General features: G+C 34.9%; 1 long non-coding RNA gene and 1 pseudogene across 1 annotated transcript; one reads left to right on the top strand and one right to left on the bottom strand.

The window, feature by feature from the left end:
- Positions 1-5,610: 5,610 nt before the first annotated feature.
- On the bottom strand, positions 5,611-11,798 carry LOC130048441 (uncharacterized). Its single transcript, XR_008797225.1, has 2 exons — positions 11,337-11,798; positions 5,611-6,664 (listed from the first exon to the last, which is right to left on the bottom strand). It is a non-coding gene; the product is annotated as an uncharacterized LOC130048441 (long non-coding RNA).
- Positions 11,799-17,353: 5,555 nt separating this feature from the next.
- LOC125645968 (putative nuclease HARBI1) lies at positions 17,354-20,375 on the top strand (annotated as a pseudogene).
- Positions 20,376-20,821: the final 446 nt, after the last annotated feature.

Here is a 20,821-nt window from a genome sequence, read left to right as displayed (position 1 = left end):
GTTAAATAAGTTACAACCCTCAATTAGTTTCGAAACAAGCGACACAGAATTACCTTTCGCATATCCTTATGATAAAAGATCGGGAAATTATAACTGATTTGTACTACAAAAGAAAACGGATTTCCACCAGTACCTTCTATTCAATTCTTGTCACCACTCAAACATCAAACGCAATTTATCTTTTAACATGGCGAGACGCTAAATATGCATACTATTAATATTGCATGGTTTGTACTCCCTGTGGAGAAAACTATATAGGACAGACCGGAACCAAACTAGCCGACCGTGTGAGAGTCCACAGACAAGCTAAGGTGCCTCAGGATTTCCGCTCGCCATCAGATCAAAAAAAAAAAAAAAACGCGTGAATAAAATCCAAATACACAAACACTTCTACTTTTTCGTTGTAAACTATTGAACATTTTTTAATAACGTTGCGTTGAAATATTACTTTCATCGATCGCTGTTACAAAGGTTTATTTCAACAACATGGCGACATTAAACTTTTATCCTATGTATAAAAAAAAAAAAAAAAAAATACTCGGTCAATAGTTGTTATTATGTTGGAATGGCAAAACAATTATTATTTATAAACTATAATGCCTTCTAAAATGATTTTCAACCATGGTTTTTTTTTTTTTTTTTTTTTTACAACATGCCCTTTGTAACATGCATGAATCGATTATAAACGCACTGTTTTCCCGCGTAAGGACCATTAATAAGTACGTTCTTGGCACAATGATTTTGACTGTGGATAACTCCGTTTACCTGATCAGGATATGGGGCTCACGGCGGGTGTGACCGGTCAACAGGGGATGCTAACTCCTTATAGGCACCTGATCTCACCTCTGGTGTGTCCAGGGGTCCGTGTTTGCCAAACTATCTATTTTGCATTGCTTGTAGGAGTTATGAGATTGATCACTGTTCGTTATCTTCACCTTGCACGACGCCTCAGCCACAGATTTAAAACAAATTCAATCAGCTGTTTCAACCATACTGGGGATCATCTCAAATATATAAGCATTAAAATACTACAATGACCAATGATACGAACAACCACCTTGTCAAATTTTCGGGACGGCATTCAGGGTAAGCGAAAAGAATTACATAATGTGTCGAATTGTAACAGTGAATAATAGCAAAACAACAAAAATTACCTATGCATACTTCTAGCACTAAAACTACACTAATTCTACTAAAGTATTTACACCGCAAACAAGATACATTTTGGTTGTTAAGTTTGTCAATCAATGCGAATTGGTGCATATCCTATTAGTTCAAAGAGCTGATCCATAGTGTGAGAAATAGTACTAATAAATTGCGGATATACTGGACGAAAATCACGTTATGGTTGTGAATCTATCATACAATTAGAATCAGATGCTCCTCTGTTAAAATTTCCTGAAAAAAATCACAATGATTTCAAACACAATACATGACGTCACAATAAAGAACGTATGTCACAACGTTGTATCGCGGGAAAAATGTCATCATATTTTGTTGTAATTTAGTACAGCTATCAAGTGTCATGTGTAAATCTGTTGATCAGATTATTGTTAAATAATTCAATTTTTTATTTGATAGCACATACAGTACCCGCAATGTTATTCTTGACATGATAAACGATAGAACACGATACACGCATGCTAGGATAGGATACACCCACGATACGGTAGGATACACGGTAAACCTGATAAACGCAAAACCTGATAAATGAGCTTCACGATAGACCTGATAAACGCAAAACACGATAAACGATCTTCACGATCAACGGAAAACCTGATAGAAAGGTTGTAAATTTAGAAACAATTTAGACAGAACGAAAGTTTGATACATACAAAATAATTTCATTATGTTGATAATAATATTGAAGGATTTCAATACTCAATATATACCTTAAGCATATAATTTATTTATCCACGGTTGTACGTTTATTTTTTGTTTAAAATTCTATTTATGTTTTTTTTTTAAGTCATTACAGCTAAAATCCGGAAGCTAAACTATATACGGTATATAATTCATTATTTGATATTTATATGAATTTTCTCAGCCAGTGATTCTAAAACGTATATTGTCACCTTGAATGTTTAATATATGAATCATACTGGGAGTGATTGATTTTTATCTTGCTTAACATCTCGCTCGAGAATATTTCACTCATATGGAGACGTAACCATGGTCGGTGAAGAGCTTTTAAATCTTGGCTTATGCTCGGCAATTACGGCCATTGAGCAGTGAGGGTTTTTTAGCGTGCCACACCTACCGTGACACGGGGCGTCTGTTTTTAAGGTCATCTCCGAGGACCCGTGGCATTCACACTTGATGCCGAGCGTTTAGCAATTAAACAGGGAATTAACAAAATGTAATATAATGTAGTGATATGCTTCAATAGCTCTCTTATCCTAATGTCTATTATCTTGGATATCAAATAAAACCAAGCAATATTTTATGTGTAGCGAAGAGGGGGGCTATTTTGCATCAAGCTCTGAGTTCACCGCTCATTCAACAACTACAATTATTTTCTTAATGGCCGCTTTAAATACAATCCACTGCACTACACCATATGCTCATATATGTTAGATATTTCTACGCTATGAGTGATAATTGATAGTCATAAATAACTGGAACATATTTATATGAATTGATATTTTGTTAACAAAAAATGAATAAACTATTAAAACATATAGGAAACAAGGCTTGATTTAAAGTCGCAATTTAGAAACGCTTTAAAATGTTTGTGTTTAGCATGTAAAAAATTCAAATAATCATCAAAACCAGCATAAACTTCCAGTATCTACACGTACGACTATTGGTATATGTGTACATGTACAAATAAAAAAACAAAACAAACAACGATGACAGCTGAATCGTGCCCAATAGAGCAGAACTGTGGGAGATGCAATATACCCTTGCACTCTTTTAAAACTTAATCTTCTAAATGTGTGAAATACAATGTCCCCGAGAATGTTTACTGTCAAAATACGGGTGATACACATAATCAGATAGATAAGAACGCGCACATTGAATTGTTATTTGTCGTTGATATGTATTCCCAATAGAATATCTAAGGATGAAACAGAAATGGACGGCTCTGTTGTGTCCTTTATTTCGAATTTGTAGGGAGATATTGAATAGACATATGGAGGAAAGGTATTATTGTTGATAGATGAATGGTCGTAGATATATCTATATTTCAAATTGAAGGCCACAGTAAGAAATTGTTTCTCTCACAAAGAAGTGTTTGAAGAAATTCTGTTTCGTAAACATATAAAATGAGGTCAGATAGCAAAGAAGTACAATTTGTGTCCATGGGAAATTCAACAGACTGTTGGAAGGCGTGATCACCAAAGGTGACGAAGATATTGTCAATGAGGAACTCTAGCGTATTTTTTATTCCAACTTCAGAGTACTTTTGCGTGGAATCAGAGTGGTGTTTAACAAATATGTTTTGGTTGACATCACTAGATATGAATCTTTCCTTTTTCGCAATTTTATTGACGAAGCAACTGTCTATGATGCCAAAAAGTGTAGTCTTTAATTTATCGTATAGAATGATCGCTTAAAGTGTTGAAAAGTCATATTTTATGCTGTTGATATGAGAGAAGCTATACAATTTCAAGTTTACTAAATGTTCTCTATTTTTTTTTAAATCCACATTTGATTCACACCCCTTCTGGCAATTGTAGTTGTTCAGTACATTTGAAGTTTATCTTTCACAGCTGTTAATATTTTGTTGGGGAGCAAAAATAAAGGTTTGGTAGAACATTTATTGGATCGAGGAATGTATCTTTCTTTGTAAGGGTCTTTTGGTATCCAGTATAGATACGGTAACTCATATGCATTCGACCCATTGCCTGGGATATCAAATGCGTGTAAAACTGAAGCATGGTGCATGTAATAACTCATTGCTACAAGTGCGATTTACAATTTTTGAAGAACATTATACTTACCATAGTTGTAACACTGTCTGAATGTGATTCCAACACTGTAGCATGAGTCACAACTCTATCTTCTTGTAGTAAAGCTGTTGCACAGGAATTTATGAACGATGACTTTCCAGAGGATGCTTGTCCGATAAGAACAACATTCATATACTTCACTTTTTCATGTGTAGGGAAATTAGAAATCTCCGTCCAGAAGTAATCTTTCATCTATAAGGAATTTGATAACACAAGTGTCGTTATCTTCACCTTTAACAATACAGATGCAGTAGTGAAATGTCAACATTGCTAGACAAATTTCAACAATTACAGCTCGCATGCGTTGCTGCAGGGATTTCATTAGTTTCGCATAAAGTAAGCATTTAGCTAATCACGTGGTCGTTATACCGATCTAGGTCGTCAACACAACCTATCATTGGGTCAAATGCTGTCTGACGTGTTTGAATTTGATTGTTATGCCGTTCTTGGTGCACTGATTTTGACTACGGATAACTCCGTTTACCTGATCAAGATATAGGGTTCATTTCGGAATCGACGTGGGGTACTTACTCTTAATCCTTGATTCATTTTTTGTTTATAATTGCTTTTTCATGAACTAGTTACATCGAAGTTGCAGGTACAAGCACGTAGAATCGGTAAATATTGTAGAAGAGACTTCGCAGATGTGACATACCACAATGATGCAATGGGTATTGAAGCCTCGAAAAGGCGCGGCAATAATAAATACCATATTTATATAACACCCTTTCCATACACTATGTACGCTCAGAGGTGCTGATACAATGTTTTCTGCAATATTTGATACTTTTTAGTAAATATATTTTTAAACAAAAATAATTTGTAAAATCATATATAACAAAAGTCGTAAACAATGACAAGTCCGAATATATGATATCAGGTTGTTGGAGGCAGTAGCTCCTAAAAAAAGTGCAAAAAGGGTCAGAAATATTTTCTAAAAATTTGAGAAAACTAAAATGAATTTGCTAAGCTATCTTTAAAGAATTTTCCTTTATATCAGCTAGCATATAAAACTTTGACCCCCTATTGTTACCACACCATAACTCCCGGGGAAATGATTTTAACAAACTTGAATATGCACTATGTCAAGAAGGTTTAATGTAAATTTGTGTGCTTCATACTAAATTTGAAAAGAATTCCGTTATTTGAATCGTAGATTGATCGCTGTGCGGTATCTTCATCTTTCAGTTATAGAATTTAGTTAAAAATGTTCAATTGTTAATGTCGACGGACTACAACAGATGCAGATCAATAGCAATATGCCATCTGAGTTTACTCAAGTGACCTACAATTGTATAATTTTTCTAAAGCTTTTGAGAATTGATAATGCTATAAAAGCCTAGTCTGATCCCTTACACCCCATTTCAATAGTTAAGCGTAAAAACAGACTGGCGGGGATGGGGACCAAACTTAAGAAAGCTGTGAGATTAGTTCAATATTCAAACCTACAGTATTTGAATAATAAGTATTTAACCCAACTGGGATGATTTCATCCAAAATATTTCACTAAAAATATTTGTGAGGATATTAGTTCACACAGACATTATGTTTCAAAATGAGTATGAGTATGGAAATGAACTGGGGTTCAAATTGACTGGCTACTTAACATGGCTACATCAACAAAGAAATTGAAATCACTTGAAGCTGTTTTGGGGTTATATGTGGGTTTAGAAAATATTTGAAAGTATGTTTGGAAACAAGTATAGTGGGAAAATATGTTGGGAATTATTTAATATTAAATTCATGAGACAGCGATGCAGGAATGCAGTGATAGAGGGACTTAAACATGCACTTTTTTTCTCTGCCATAAATTGAAGTTTTTTTTATAAGGGGTTCATCTGAAGCTCTCTTTTCAAAGAGCTACGGTTCTGCATCTAGTTTTTGAGGAGAAGATTTTAAAAGATTTTCCTTGTATATATTTCACATGTAAAACTTAAATCCCCTATTGTGACCCCCACCCTACCCCTGTGAGCTTTTTACAAACTTGAATATGCACTATATATGAATGTAAAACGTTGATTCTCTATTGTGACCCCACCCTACCCCCAGAGACCATGATTTGCACAAAACAGGAACCTTTCGTGTGAATTCAACTTTCCTGGTCCAGTGGTTCTTGAAAAGGTTTTTTAAATGACCCCACCCTATTTTTGCATTTCCATGATTATTTCCTTTTTGAAGGGTGCATGACCCTTTATATGAACAAACTTGAATACCCTTTATCTATTGATGATGCATACCAAGTTTGATTGAAACTGGCCCAGTGGTTCACTCTGGAGAAGAAAATGAAAATGTGAAAAGTTTATAAACAGACAGACGACAGGCAAAGGTGATCAGAAAAGCTTACTTGAGCCTTTGGCTCAGGTGAGCCAAAAAAGTATACAAACATGTTTAATGTTAAACTTGTTTGTTTTATTGCTAAACAGCTCCATTGCCAGCATCTACCCTTACTGAGCTTCCAGTGTCAGACCTTGATATCAATCATCATCACTCATTTTGACTATCCAGGCCAAATTAATCTTTTTGCAAGGGTGAGGCCTGGCTGTCCTGTCGAGGTTGAAGTTTGTACTTCCACACTTGGCGACCCAGTGGATTGATCCTATCCAATCCTGTAAACTCTAGGTCTTGTTCTAGGATCTCATCCCATGTCAGCTTTGGTCTACCTATGAAGTTCTTTTCTGTTGATAACGATGCATAACATTCTGACAAATCTGCAAAAATATTTAGAGAAGTGATTAGTAAAAGGTCTTCATAGAAATAGCAATAAATGTATAAATAGATAAAAATCATAATTTCTATTTCTACAAAGTAAGTGTTTATCAAATGATCAGCTGTAAATTACCTAGGCTGTGTCAAGCTGAATGAGCTAGTTTGTGCAGAACGAACAAAAATTACACCAAACACAGCGACACCTTTTGGAAATTTTATTTTTACAAACTTGAATCTGCACTACAGAGCTGTATGTCAGGAAGCTTTCATGTAAATGTAAACTGCTCTGGCCTAATGGTTCTTGAAAATTCTCTATACTTATTTGAATGTAAAACTTTGATCTCCTATTGTGGCCTCGGCCAACCTTCCCTGGGAGGCATGATTATGACAAACTTGAATCTGCACTATTTCAGGAAGCCTTTACGTAAATTTGTATTTTACTGGCCTTGTTATTTTCCTACTTCTTGTGAAGATTTTCCCTATATATTTGTACATGTAAACCTTTGATCACCTAGTGTGGCCCTATTCTACCCCAGGGGGTCATGATTTGAACAAACTTCAATCTACACTTGTCCGGAAGCTTTCATGTAACTTTCACATCATCTGGCCCAGTGGTTCTTTAGAAGAAGATTTTTAAATGACCCCACCCTATTTTTGCAATTTTGTAATTAGATCTTCCCTTTGAAAGGGGGTGTGGCCCTTTATTTGAACAAACTTGAAAGCCCTTCACCAAGGATGCTTTTTGTCAAGTTAGGTTGAAATTGGCCCAGTGGTTCTTGAGAAGAAGTCAGAAATGTGAAAGTTTACAGACAGATGGACAACAGGGAAAAAGAATGTTCAACTTCAGTGTTGCATGAAAATGTACTTCAAAATCACTCAACAACAATTATAATATTGCTGTATGGAAATTTTCTGTCCAAAGAAAACAATGTAAAAAAAATGATGTAATCTACACTCTACAGCAACATGTGAGAATAATGAACGTGAAATATATATTCTGAAGAAAAAAAAACAAGAGATGTTTGTAAAACACATATGCCCCCCATGGTGCAAAATTGAAAAGGGTTATACACACACCTCATTTAATTGATAGTATTATCATCAATTCAAAATATTGAGCAGACAATATCTTCCTATGTCAAGAGTGAATTGACCATGTGACCTAAAATTCAATAGGGGTCATCTACTCCTTATGCTGTACCAGTGTACCAAGTTTGGTACGTGTCAATCAAACAAATAATTCTTAAAATATAGGAGACAATATATTACTATGTCCAATTCAACTTTTGACTTTTGACCTCAAAATCAATATGGGTCATCCTCTCCTGAAGATGTACCAGTGAACTAAGTTTGATGTCTGTCAAGTAAAAGGGTTATCAAGATATTGAGTGGACAGTATATTACTATGTCCAGTTTGACCCTTGACCTTTGACCTCAAAATCAATAGGAGTCATCTTCTCCTGAATATACACCAGTGTACTATTTAAAGTTTGATGTCTGTCAAGCAAAGGGTTCTGAAGATATTGAGCAGACAGTATATTCCAATGTCCAGGTTGACCCTTGATCTTTAAACATGTGACCTCAAAATCAATAGGGATCATCTTCTCCTGAAGATGTACCAGTGTACCAAGTTTGGTGTCTGTCAAGCAAAGGGTTCTCAAGATATTGAACGGACAGTATATTCCTATGTCCAGTTTGACCCTTGACCTTTGCTCATGTGACCTCAAAATCATTAAGGGTCATCTTCTCCTGAAGATGTACCAGTTTAACAAGTTTGATGTCTGTCAGGCAAAGGGTTCTCAAGATATTAAACGGACAATATATCCCTATGTCCAGTGTGACCCTTGACCTTTGACCATGTGACCTCAAAATCAATAGGGGTCATCTTCTCCTGAAGACGTATCAGTGTACCAAGTTTGATGTCTGTCAAGAAGAGGGTTCTCAAGATACTGAGCAGACATTATATTCCTATGTCCAGTTTACCCTTGATCTTTGACCATGTGACCTCAAAATCAATAGGGGTCATCTTCTCCTGAAGACGTACTAGTGTAACAAGTTTGATGTCTGTCAAGCAAAGGGTTCTCAAGATATTGAACGGACAATATATTCCTATGTCCAGTGTGACCTTTGACCATGTGACCTCAAAATCAATAGGGGTCATCTTCTCCTGAAGACATATCAGTGTACTAAGTTTGATGTCTGTCAAGAAAAGGGTTCTCAATATATTGAACGGACAGTATATTCCTATGTCCAGTTGACCCTTGACCTTTGACCATATGACCTTAAAATCAATAGGGGTCATCTACTCCTTAGGATGTACCAGTGTGCCAAGTTTGATGTCTTTCAAGTAAAGGGTTCTCAAGATATTGAGCGGACATTATATTCCTATGTCCAGAGTAGATTGACCCTTGACCTTTGGACCTGAAAAACAATAAGGATCCTCTTCTACTCATAACTAACCAGGGTTTGACACTAAGGCACGTCCGACCGACCGAGTCTACTAAATGATAGGTCCGGTCGGGTAAAATGTCGATTTACTAGTCCGACTGGTCATGTTGAAAAAATAAACAAGAAACTTTATTTTAAACCATAAGATATCTTATTTTTAACTTTAAAAAATAACTGTAAAGAGTTTGCGAGCAATTTTGAACCGCGTGATGACAAAATCTCTATTTTTAGTTCGAATACATAGTCGCTGTCGGAAGTGATGTTTTACGACATTTACTCTTTGTTAATGGGTGTAAAGTTATATTTCGGATAAATATATATAAACTGAATTTATTTTCATTTGAAAAAAAACCCAGTTTATTTTAATTGAATATAAGAAAGTGTCTATCACAGGGATCGAAATTAACTTTTTTCACCACTAGCAAATTTTAGCTAGTGGATTATTTTCCAACTAGCAAAATTGAGCTTTTACTAGCATTTTTCAATCGATTACTGTTTTACATGAATTTAAGAAAACAAGCATGTCTCTTTATCAAAATTTTTGGAAAATCTTTTAAAATCTCCTTTAAAGTGCAATAATAAAAATAAGATTGCGAATTCTTTCATTTAAAATTCAATGAATTATCAGACAACATACATGGTGCGGGTCATATGGTACACTTGTGCGGCGTACTCGCTGTCCAGAGATCTACCACCTATTAACAGCATCATGTGGATTGAAATCTTGAAGACTGTTTGCGCCAATTTAAACTATATGTTCAAAACTTTTGGAAATTTCATCTAAAAAAATTCTAGTTGAAAAGAAAACCCCGCGAACTCGAAGTGTATGACTATAGAGTACAGAAGGACACCGCGTGAAATGGTGACACACTGTCATGTGTTGTTTTATATAGACACGGACGAGATCAATATGCTTGCTATTTAAATCAGAAGTCTCTGAGACATCCGAAGTGTGTATGAAGTAGGCCATCGACTGAGATGACCTTGGCCTTAGTTATTTATTCGATCCACGTTTACTTTTTCAATACTTGTATATTCATTCTGTAAAGAGTTTCTATGCACAAGACAAGATTATTGTAAACTTCAAAGTACAGCCAATAAACCGAGGAAATCCGGAAAAAAGATTGGGGTTTTTTCACTCGCAAAAAGTTGCGATCACTTGTGATTTTTTACTCGCAAATTCAATTTTTAACTCGCATTTAGCGAGTATTTCCCCTTAATTTCGTTGCCTGTATCAAATGAATAAATTAAATCGTAAATAGCCATTTTTCGTTGTTGACACATGTGCGGGAATGTCTTGACTTCTCGTCCTCAAGGAAGGATGTTCCGAGAAAAAAAAAGGAGTAGATTGGGAAGTTTGAAAATAAAAGCACCAAATTGAATGACGAGACTAAAGATGTTTTTGAGACAATTAAGTACGTTTTAGTTTAAACTTAACGTTTGTCATTTGAATTAAGTACTTAAATATGGAGAAACCACCAGGGTTTCTTTTCTCTGGAAAGTTGGTCAGGGCTAGTGGATGTAAGGTCAGGTCTAGTAAATATTATTTGAAGTAGCCCGACTGGTCTAGTGCTCAAGAAAGTAAATGTCAAACCCTGCTAACCCACAAATGAAATATCATTATCATCAAGTGAATGGTTCTCAAGATATTGAGCGGACAACACATGGTCTACAGACCGACCGACAGACCGACCAACAGGTGCAAAACAATATGCCCCCTTTTTCAAAGGGGGGCATAAAAATAAACTCCAACCACCTGCCCATTTTTATTTCCAAACAAAGATGAAAATCTAAAAAATAATTTTATGACTAGGCCAAAATAAAAAATGTGTTTGTTTCAGGTCGCCTGCCCGACCCTAAATATATCCACCGACCCTATTAATTTTTTTCAATTTTCCGATTTCAATTCATCGATATACGAACTATTACCCGAAATGCCAAGACATCAATAATTGTAATATTAAAACTCCATCACATACTGTGTATTTTGTCAATTAAACATTGTGCTCTGAACCCATTTTTTATCTGTTAAACACATTATATTACAACTTTAACTATAAAATTTTCATTGATTCGAAGGCACTTATTTATTTTTATAAAAAAAAAATATTTAAAAAAAAATAAAATAAACCTACCTACCAACCCTTTTTTTTAAAAATCAGAGGCGACCTAAAACAAACATTTTTTTTTTGGCCCTATGTGGCCTAAAATATTTTGTATACTTACTAATTTCAAAACTCGAAAGGAAATGTTATCCATGTGAAGCCATCGTGCTCTGTTCATCCTCTGGGGAAGACAATTAATTCTTTGATTTGCAGTTTGTGTCATGACTACACCATGATATCTTCTAATCTCGTCATACTATCAGAAAGTAATTTTGGCAGTTGGCAAGTGTATCAATGGTGTTACTTCTTCATGATCAGATCTTCTATACTGTGTCATATTCAGCATAAAGTAACAATTAAGGGCTGTCATCTAGTTCTGAGGTACTGAGGAAGGGCTGTTTTTCTCAACACATGGCCTTTCTTCTGGTATTCTTAGGGATACTTTATTCATCTTTTAATTACATTTCCTTCTTGGAGATTAAAAGTTGAAGACCACTGAAAGAAAAAGAAGTGATTTAATGAATTCCATGTAGTTTATCGAATGTGCTGACCAGAATATTATCTAACTGTAGCCCCCCCCCCCCCCCCCCCCCCCCCAGCATGCAATGTCATACATGTATCTGAAATCAATACTTATAAAAATTAATTAAAATTAAAATCTTCAAATATACAATCTTGTTACACATCTCCTATATTTTTCACTTACAATAACTCTGAATTTTTAATAAGTGCGTCCTTTTGTCCACAAACTTTTAACAACCCCTCATAAACAATTTACAAATATGATATCAGAAATAATAATCTAAAAAATTATCCTGTTGTTCATAGATGCATGCCATCAACATTAAGAGTATAACAAATAACAAAAGCTCTCCTGACATTGTGCCATTCTGAAAGAAATGAGGTGCTTATACCCCCAAAGGCAGGGGGGTAACCCAGAATTGTGTCTAGAGAGCGGAATAATATATTTATGGAATTAACCAAAAAATTAGTAATAATTTTTTTTAAGCTATGAATTCATGTTAAATAAAGTGCACCGCCATGGCACATGATACGCCCGTCACATATTGTTAACAGTATAGATAGTACCCATTAAAACATTTTTTTAATATCACCTTAATTAAATGTCACAGTGACCTTAAAGTAGGATGCGACACACCTTCTACCTAAGATGCATTAGTTGACCAATTTTGGTGATTCTAGGTCTAATAGTTTTCAAGTTATGAGCCGGACAAGTTTTTGCCATATATGGCCATATCTTCTTAATGAAAAGTCACAGTGACCTGGTTTTAATGTGCGACACACCTTCTACCCAAGATGTATCTACAGACAAAGTTTGATGATTCTAGGCCTTGTAGTATTTAAGTTACGGGTCGGACACGAAAAAGCTAACAGACGGACGGACAGACACGCCATACCATAATACGTCCCGTCTTAAGACGGGCGTATAAAAATTGGTCATGGTAGCTCAGTGGTAACACAGTCTTCGACATTAACCAGTGGCCTGATGCCCGAGGCCAGTAAAATCGGGATCGGGCTTCTTAAAATATTAAACCCTGGAGTCCGATGGGCCTGTAAATGTTTTCTTATATGTTCTGTATATATTACAAATAAAGCGTGAGATTGACTCAGACTAAATGTCATGACTTAGTAGTCAAATTTCGCATAGAAAAATTATCAACCATGCTGCCTTTTCTGAAGTATAGGGAGGGGGCTCGTCCGGGAAATTCAAAACCACCCAAGCGTATTTCACAATCACAACCATCCGATAAAAAAACCCAAAATAAACTGTCGTACGAGGAGAAAAAAACGAAAATTCATGCCCCATTGGACCGAGGGCAGTGTTCAAAATTAACCATAGACCGAGTATATGTCAAATGGCACTGGTCTATGCCAACTGTAATTGAGATAGACCAAATTGTCTATGCCAATTTTCTAGATTTAAAGCAATAAAGTTATCCAAGAGGGCCTTGCATGGTCAGTCGACGTCTGATAAACATTATGAGGAAAGGATGATATTACAGAAATGGAAAGAAAATACACTTTCTAAGTATATTAGAAGTAAATGAAAATGTTTTAAATTTGTGTTATTATTTTTTCAATGTTGTGGTCTATGCCAATTCGATGAGGTACGTCTAAGTCATCTTATTTTGGCATAGACCTGTGGTCTATACCAAGTTTTAAACCAATTTCGAACACTGCGAGGGTAGGCCTTGGCTAACATTTAAAAAATGTTTTGTACGTGGTGTATACAAAACAGAGTTGAACATGAGCTGCTGATGTATCTGCGAGATTAATCAGTCTATGCGAAAGACATCGGACCGTCGGACGTGACCGATGTGCAGTGCCTCAGGTCCGATGCATCATTTTTTACACCGGACCGGAATGTCAGATGTCTCAATGTCCGGTTTTGAGCTTTACTATCTTGATGCGGAGTTTGTTATAAGTAAAAAAAATAGCACACATCCAAATACGTAAATGAATTGATTAAAACCGCATGGACTGTCTAAAGTATTATACGGGAAGGATTCCTGGAATAGTATTACTAGTATAATAAATAAGATTCCCTTGGTTTTGCATTTTCACGTGTTTCACTTTTTTACATTAGGTTTTTCGGTCTGACAAAATTTGGTTCGGTCCGGTGTGTTCATTGATTACACTGGACCGAATGTCCTGTGTGGTCCAAAAACTTTCGCATATACTGGATTAATATGTTGAAAAATAATATAATCCTTTTAATGTCAGTTGTTCTCTAACTATGATCATCTTGACCTGTATTTCCCTACAGTAGAACTGTGCATGTGTCTATAGAGTAGAATCAGCAAATAACAAGAGATCAAATTAGAAAATAAACATTTTGGGCCTGCAAAATATTGTTCGGGCTTGCACAATTATTATACTGGGAGGCCCGAAGGGCCTGTGCTTTACAAAGTTTTTCGTGAAGACTGGTAACAGGATCAAGAAATCATGGTTTCGAGCCATGCTTGTACTTTATTTAGGGTGAAAATGTAGGTAGTAGGTAAATGCTCCATCATCATATTTAGCATTCAAAAGAGAAAGTTGCTGGTCTTTCAGATGAGACCTTTAAACACCACATGCATGCGTCTAAATGTGTGGCACTTCATACTACTGAAATATTCTCTACAGGTATTATACTAAAATCAAACATACACATACATGTATATTCATATACATGTTAAAAATCTTAATTATCATTTTAGAATTTTCTTCTTCTGACAAAATGATGCGCAAGTACATAAATGGAAGCTATGCCACTATATGTCATGACACTGTACAGCTTGATCAGTTGATACATCACATAAACAGTCACAGACGTAAACAATCAAGAAAAACTCAGTACACAACATCACCCCTTAATTTTGAATTGTAGCTGAAGATCATTCTGCCAAGATCGAAATGCAGCTTGGCAATGATTAGCGAGGGTTATATTATTCTTAAAAAGTAGATTGAAATCAAAAGTTAACTGCCAAAGTTATCAGGAGACAATAATCCATACATGGTTCGAATTTCCTCCACTGCCACCTAAAGTGCACGTGTAAACCACGCGTGTGACACCACAGCCCGACAGGCTACATTGTAAACAAGTAAAATGCATTCAGAGTAATAGTTTTACATATGATATTCTGTTTGGTTTATAGTCTTAGTAGCTACATACCTATGCGGTACACCTGTACCATGTACGTACTGCAAACAGTGCGGCGTAATGTACATTTGCATCCTCGGGGATTTCAACCCGGACAAAGTGGAACATGCCAATCCGAATACATATATATCTTTCGTTTTTATTTTTGCATTTTATTTATTTATCTATCTATGTCATGGCGTTGGGGAAAAAACTTCAAAGTAGGGAGACAGATGAAAAGGGGGATACGGTCCAATCATCCAAAAAAAAGTCCCGTGTGGAGGGGTGGGGGTGGGGTAGATTCCTAAGGACTTGGCGCATATCTATTTGTTTTTAAATGTGAAATTCTATCCAAAATCAATATGAATTTTTAGTATACAGAGTACATTAACTGCAAAGATTAAATTTTAGAAAAAAACCCCAAACAGTTCACGTACTAGATATATCACTTTCATCATCGGAATTTTCAGTAACTCGGGTACTCTGTCGCTTGTACATAACACGATCGGTATGAAACACCATTTAATCAGTCTATCTAATAAAAAACTCATTGTTAATATGCAAAAATTTTCTTTCAACCGTGTTTACTTACCTCAGATGGGCCAACTTCTTTCCCTGGAAAACTCCATTATGATGACATCACAAATTACGTCATTCAAAAACAGAGCATGCGCACTTCGAAAGTGTGTAAGCCATGCTCGCAAGGAAAAAAGATGGACGAGTGCTAAATCTTTACACACCTGTTACACACATCTCATAAATCCTGTTAAGTAAACACTTCAGGATTTTGATGGTAGATGAACTATTTAATGATTTTATGCTGATTTTTATAAAAATCCAACTGAACACCACCATTTTCGTGTTCCTTTGACCGACCCCGTGTTGATTTACACGTGTGCCTTCTTATTCACTGGTTCAATTGACAGGGCTTACAAACACACACACACACACACACACACACACACACACACACACACACACACACACACACACACATATATATATATATATATATATATATATATATATAAAAGCACTGAAAAGGCCACGACACTGTTGGCCTTTTCAGTGCTTTTATAAATTTCTTTACTGGCCTTGTATCTTCTCAGATCCGACACTTTAAGAAAGTAGGGTGTTGTTGGGTTTTTGTGCTTTTATATATATATATATATATATATATATATATATATATATATATATATATATATATATATATGGTTTTTTATGTTTAAATTTCACTTGTGTATGTATACACACGTGCACATACATCCACAAAACCCACTTTGAATGAATTCTAATTATGAATAAACAAACTGACATATTGACTCAGTCATTAAACAATAAACAGGATGAAGGTGAACCTGGGCAGTGCATGTGTATCAGTCTCTTTCAACTTAACCACTCCACCCCCATCCCCACCTCACCCTCTCTTATATCAATAAGTTTTTTTTAATATATTGTTTTTCTTTCAAAAAGACAAAACATAGAGAAACCTAAATATTATGTCAACAATAACAAAAAGTTCATCAGGACATTACATTAGTATCTACTCCTGAAATTGGAATTACCTGATGGCATGATAGAGTGTTAAACACCCATACTCTTGTTTAGTTATAACCAAAACAATAATCACAAATTATTATGAAATTATTAATATCATATTAAAAATAATCAACATAATTATAATATGGGTGTATAAACTAATACAAATATACTATTTCTGTACAGGACATTATACTGCATATAAGGATGCATAGACATACAACCACATGGATTATTTTGCATCAAGATTTCTTTCTTTTTAATTTATGAAAGAAAGCAGTTTATGTAATCAAAACAAATTTTAAAATATATTTTTTTAAATACACTTTAGCATGTTTAGTGATAGGTTCCCAGATGTTAACATTACTGTAGTAATAACGTGCAAACAGAAGGTACATAGTTTTAGTCAGAAGTAGTGGAAGGATTGATTAACCAAAAAGTTCTAAATATCTGTGGCATTACATTTTCTGTTTCATCCAATATATCTTCGATTTTTATAATGCTCTACGTGTATTTCAGTTTTATGATTCATGATACAGGTAGTTGAGACTTGGAACTAGTTCAAATTCCAATTACAGAAAATCTTGCTTGTCACTAATGACAAGTGTACTATGACATTCACCCTTCCTGAGCCAATTTTAACTTGTCCAGGCTAGGAGGTTATAAAAGTTGGCCCGGGCTCCAGCTCCAACTCTAGCTCGAAAACAAGATTTGGAGTATGGCTCCAAATAATTTTAGGTTATAAAAACTGGCTCAAGCTCTGACTCCAAATCAGGCTCGAAAGTTGTCTCGAAATTTTGAGCTGGAGCACATACTCGAAATGTGGGTTATAAAACTTTTGAGTAAGGAACACATACTCCAAATGGAGTATGTCATACTTAAATCTCGAGTAAGCTCTATAGGTTACTTGAGATTTTAAAGAGTGTACTCAAAGTGTCGTCTGCTCTGTAATCATGGCTGCATGCCGACAAATGGCATATAGGGAACGTGTTCCGCGTAATTTTAGAGACAGGTCTAATCCTTTAGAAGAATTGTCTGCAGATGATGTTTTCGCAAGATACAGATTTTACCCAGACAACATTATGGATCTCTTGCGTCAGCTGCCAGACATATCATCACCAACTCGGCGGAACCTTCCAATTTCACCCCTTCTTCAGCTACTAGTATCGCTGAGATTTCTAGGCACCAGTGCTACTCATATTCTCATCGGCGATGATATCAAAATATCCAGATCAACAGCCGGACGATGCATAAGGCGTGTGTCAGCACTCATTGCAGAATTAGCGCCACATTATATAACGTTTCTCAGGGGAGACCGGGCTCATCAAGTGATGTTGGAATTTTCGCGTATCGCAGGTTTTTAAAGATTGATACTTACTTTATGCTAGCAGTAATGTATGGAGCGCCAAATTAATATAAACTCAAATAATTATATTTTCAATTATTTGAAGATATCATCAATTCATTTGATGCGCGCAACAATTCAATTGAAGATCTCTTCAAATAATTAATGATATCGTCAATTCTGAATTATTGCACGATTTAATTTAATTGATGATAACATTAATTCTTCAGCTGAATTGATGCGCGCTTTAATTGAATTAATGATAATTAATTCATTTGAAAAGAGCTATAATTCTTTTAGAGAGAGCAGCAATAGAATTAAAGATATCTTCAATTCAACATATTCACAATTGAATTAATGATCTCTTTAATTGACTTGTTGCTCTGTTTAAAAGAATTGATGCGCGCATTAATTCCTTATACAAAAGCATTGTAAATGATTAAAACTATCTTCAATTGAATTAAAGAGATCATCAAATTATTTATACCGAGGTCTAAATCAATTATTTCGAGCAATATTTCTACGAAATTTATGCTCTCATCAATTGATTAAAGAGAGCAATATTTGAATTAATGCGCGCACTAATTCAATTGATGAGAGCAATAATTGATTTAATGCACATCAATTCATTTGATGAGAGCAATAATGCTTTAATGTGGCATTGATTCAATTAAAGAGAACAATAATTGAATTGATGATATCTTCAAATAATTGAAGATATCTTCAATCTTTTGAGCTAATGTTAATTTGGAGCTAGTAATAAGAATTGCAAACGTTACTATAGTTTCACCACCTACTTTCTGATAAAACTTTTAAAAGTTATCATTTGGCTTTTTACATCAATATAGATATTTAAATAAATTTCCATACAAGTTTATTTATTCGACAAAACGAAAAGAGATATCTATGATTTGGGTTGAAACTGCATAATTTCACTTAACTTTTTACCCCCCCCCCCCCCTCGCGTAAAACACAGATTCCTTTTTGCATGCATTATAAATTGTTATTTAGCGAATAAAAAAAAATTATGTTGTTTCACAGGGGGGGGGGGGGATTAACTCATTAAATGGTTATTTATTCATATTAATCAGCATTTGAAAATATATTATGTTTATAAAGTCTGTTTCAAGGAACATATTTTACTACCCTCTAATCTAAAGGAGTTGTAATGATTAGCAATTAATTAATTAACACTGGTAATAAAGTTAAAAATCAATTACTTATGAAATCCATCTTGCATTAAAAAAAAACTCTAATGAGGAAAATTGCAAAGATTTTTAAAATATGTATACTTGTTGAACATGAAGGCGGGAATCCAGAGAGTTAACGTGAAAGGGAAACAACTCTGATTCATTTGCTACTTGAAATATCTCTTTGGTATAAAGTACAGGAGACTATGAGATTCTGTACCAGTCTCAAATTCTAACTTTCTTTTCTTTAAATTTAAATTGTAAATTAGCCTTTAAAAAAAAAAATATTATATTTCACAGGATTTCCAAAAGTTTTGGGTTGTGTAGATGGAACCCATATTAGAATCATGAAACCATCAGGGCCTCAGGAGGCAGATTTTGTGAACAGAAAGCAGTATCATTCTTTGAATGTACAGGTACTATATATATCACTTAATAAGCATTCATAGAAAAAGGCATTCACCATATTTCTAAATTCACCAAGATATATATTGTCCAACGTTAATTACTAAATAGACTAAACTCTTGTTAAGAAGAGACATTGTTTAAGTATCACTGTGAACCTACCCCTCCTCCTCCGTTTTCTGATACAGATGGTATGTGATCCTTCATTTAAAATCACAAGCATCAGTTGCAATTGGCCAGGTGCAACCCATGACAACAGAATCTTCAGAATGTCAGCATTATGTCATCAGTTTGAACAAGGTAAAGGAAGTCTGTACATTTATCATTGTGACCTTGACCTTTCATAATGACCTTTGTTTAAGACAAAAATTCAAGTGAACCATTAGTGCATAGTAAACACTCAATCCAAGTCTCAAGTAGTGTAGATTTAAAACTGGTATCAGTATACACATTTATTGTTAACTTGACTTTTGGAATCTGATATTAAGTAAAGGCCATACAATGCCTTTTGTTTATGAACAGCTAACAAGTATGACTGTCTGAGATAAACCTTTTGAGATGGAGGTATATACTTTCACTCTAGACCGAGTTACATGTATCAGGGGTGCAAAAGGTGTTTCATGTTTAGCAGTTTGCAATGATGATTCTTTTTTTTAGGTGACCATGATGGCCTGTTACTGGGAGATTCCGGGTATCAGTGCCGCCCTTTTCTGATGACACCTTTTATCAACCCTTCCGACAACAGTAAAAGGCGTTACAACACTGCCTTGTGTAGGACCAGAGTGCTCATAGAGCAAACATTTGGATTCCTAAAAAAGAGATTTCAGTGTTTAAATCTTCTGCGCACAAGACCATATGTGGCAGTAATGTACATTAAAGCTGCGGTTACTCTGCACAGCTATGGAATAGAAAGGGGAGAGGTGCTTGAAGCCCAGCAGAATGTTGTGCAGCAAGTGGCTAATGTTGATCCTCGCCCTGCTGGTGGTGATGGCTCTGCCAGGAGTGTCACATATTGTGCGGACATTTTTCACTTAGATAAGGTGACATTAAATTACAACTGTTAGACTATTGAACACCTTATATAATTAAAATGGAATAAACTTGAAATATATTATACTGTTAGATCAGTTTATACATAAATAAAAAAAATCTTACACTTGCATGTAACTATAACAATATACATTTGTAACAATTCATGAAGATAAAAATCTTAAACTTAACTAATACACAGTATACATGTAAATAACAAAAGTTGGATTCATGGGCCACAACTCTTAACCTGAGTCACTTTGCTTTTTACTTGAAGTAAAATCCTTATAGTTCAAATCTCTGAAAACCATGTGATTTCAATAAGTTTACGATCCAAAATATGCAGTTATTGGATTAAGCAAATTGTAGTCTTTCATTATGTTTGAGGAAGTATTTCTATATAAACTTTGAATTCCCCTGACATTAGGTCAATAACTAAGTAAGAAATGATA

This window comes from Ostrea edulis, chromosome 7 (genome assembly GCF_947568905.1).
Source record: "Ostrea edulis chromosome 7, xbOstEdul1.1, whole genome shotgun sequence".
NCBI lineage: Eukaryota > Metazoa > Mollusca > Bivalvia > Ostreida > Ostreidae > Ostrea > Ostrea edulis.
Note: the sequence above shows the minus strand (reverse complement) of the source record. Positions and strands in the feature narration are given on the sequence as shown.